The following is a 3,082-nucleotide window of genomic DNA, read 5'->3' on the forward strand; positions in this document are numbered from 1 at the left end:
TCTCTCTCTCTCTCTCTCTCTCTCTCTCTCTCTCTCTCTCTCTCTCTCTCTCTCTCTCTCTCCTGCCTAGTGACTCAGATATAAAACTCTTGGTTCCTTTCCACCACCATGTCTTCCTGCATGTTACCATACTTTCAGCCATGATGATAATTGACTAAACCTCTTAACTGTAAACTATTTCCAGTTAATTGTTTTCCTTTATAAGAGTGGCCATTGTCATGTTGTCTCTTCACAATCATCAACTTTGAGAAAGATAGTCTCTCTTTATTCATAATATCTGATACTAGGTCCCTATATTTGTTCCCACCTGCTGCAGAAGGAAACTTCTCTGATGTTGGTTGATTAAGACCAGTATCTATAAAGTATAGCAAAATGTCATTAGGAGTCATTTTATTTCCATGTCTTTTTTTTTCTTCATATTTCAGTATTATTTAGTTTTATTTTAGATCCCTGGGTTACCTAGTCTCAGGTTCTTGGTCACCCAAGCAGTGCTATGTGTAATTTATATTACTTTTTAATATGAAAATATTAAATTAAATAGTCCATTGTATATCTCCTTCAAACACTCTTTGCCTTGAATCTAGCAATAAATATTAATAGGTTAGTCTTAGATTGGGCTTTATAATTTATAAAATATTTTCATACATATTTTATCTTTGCATTGACCTTGTCAAGGCAGTTGGGCAGAAAGTATTTCTCTTCCCAAGTAACTCCAGGAGTGATGAGGCCAGGATTAGTGTCTAGGTTTTCTGAATTTTTGATGAAAGGCCCTACCCTCATTCTCTGAAGAAATATGAATAGAATAAACTATGGTCTATAAAACTTGGTATCTTGTCTTCCAATCTTACTTCATATTTCTGTAGTTTTTAAGCATGATCCCCTTTCTCCAAATAAAACTTTATATATATATATATATATATATATATATATATATATATATATATGAAATGGAGCAAAAAAGTTAAGATTAAAATACTAAATAAAATCAGAAACACGTCAAGGGGATTCACAAGCATGAGGAGCTGAGACTGGCCTCTCAATACACAAGGAAAAAGTCAAGCATTATTAAGTATGTTTGTAATCTCAGGGCTGGGGAAACAGAGACAGACAAAGCTGGGGCAAACTGGCAAACCAGTGTGGATAATGAGTAATCTCCATGTGTAATGAATGACTTGTACTGACAGTGATAAGGAGAAAAGTGATGTCACTGATGTCTGACCTCCACATTCAGGCACACATACACATAAACACGTGTTTATATACATACAAGCATATAGCAATTAAAAATCTGAAAATAATATGTATAAAAATTATAATTAATTATGCATTTCACTTTTACTAAATATGCTTTTTATACATAAACTGTATTTAAGTGTAGATTTACATCTACAGGAAAATGTTTTGACTGCATCCCATTGGCATCAAATAGTAGCATCCTTTGGAAATGAACTCACGCTTAGAAATAATAATGAAGAATGCAAAAGTGCTATTTTAATCTACTCAGGGCATATAAGAAAATATTATAAATTGACTGGCACAGAGACTACTTGTCCCAACTACTTTTATTTCAATTTGACACAAGCTAGAGTCATCTGAGAGGAGGAAAACTCTGCTAAAAAAAAAAAAAAATGACTGTGTAAGATGGAGCTACAGTCTGTAAGGTAGATTTTATAGAGCATTTTCTTACTTAGTGATTGATCTGGAAGGGCCCACACTTGGGCTGGATTTCCTGGGTGCTAACAGAATTCAGACTGAATAAGCCATGAGGAGCACAATTGCCCATGGCCTCTGCATTAGCTCATAGATCCAGGTTCATGCCTGATTTGAGACCTTGCCTTTGTTTCCTGCAGTGACTCACAGTCTCTATGCATCTCTTACAGATGTCAATAAACATAAAATCTATTTTTTTTCAGATGACTGAAACCATTTAATGCTCACTGCACATGTTTTAATATAAGATTGTTAGTGATGGGCTAGTAAGATATCTAATTCTGTAAAAATGCTTACTTTCAAGCATGTCATGACAAATACACACATGCGCATGTACGCTTATACACACACACACACACACACACACACACACACATACACACACACATGTGCACATGTGCATAGGCACACCAAAAGTAACAATAACAGACCACAACAAATTAGGTAAAATTTATATGATAAAAGATTTGGTTGAACTATTTTGTCCATAGAATTTTCTTGGATGAATATAATTTATAATTCATTCCCAAAACAATTCCACAGAGCATGCCTGCTAAAATTGAACATAAACAGACTCTTGAATATTTGCTGATAAAAACATCTAGTTTGAGAGCAAGTAGAGTTGAGAGTTTTACATGTTTGCCAAGAGATGAGTGTATGTTATTCCTTTATTCAAGGAACCATGCTGAAATTGGACAGCTCCAACTCCATGCAGCTCAACAAGTCCCATGATGCCATAAAACTCTGGAACTATATATTTTCACACACAGCTGGAAATGCTTCAGGCATCATTAGGTTAGAGAAAAACTCCTAAAAGCCGTCTCATCAATTTTAGGAAAAGGTATTTACAGGCAGCATTTGGCATGCAAGAGTAAAAGGCAAATTTTCATATTTTCTGTGCTAGATTAACTGACAAGTCTTTATAAGTATAGACCAGCACATGTTTTATTGTGAAATTTTACAAAAAAAAGTTAAAAGCTTGGCTTCCCACAGAATTCTCGATTGTAGCCCTGTGTCTGGCAACAGGATTAAAGATTAACTCAATAAAAAAATGTTATGATCATCTGTGATATTGAAACCCAACATGAAACTGTTTACATTTAAATGTTAATTTCCAAAAGAATAATTATAATAATATAGTAGCACTTTTTTTTACTTGCTTCATGTTTAATAAATATATAATATGTATTCATATATGTGTACACACATTACATAACATTATATGTGTATGTGTGTAATAATCTATGAAAGACCTTTACAAAAACATTTGGTCATACATTGTTATGATATCTAATTTTTTTTTAATTTTTTTATTATTTTCTTTATATACATTTCAAATGCTATCCCGAAAGTTTCCTATACCCCGCCCCCC

The sequence above is a fragment of the Mus pahari genome, chromosome 7, assembly GCF_900095145.1.
Source record: "Mus pahari chromosome 7, PAHARI_EIJ_v1.1, whole genome shotgun sequence".
Taxonomy (NCBI): Eukaryota; Metazoa; Chordata; class Mammalia; order Rodentia; family Muridae; genus Mus; species Mus pahari.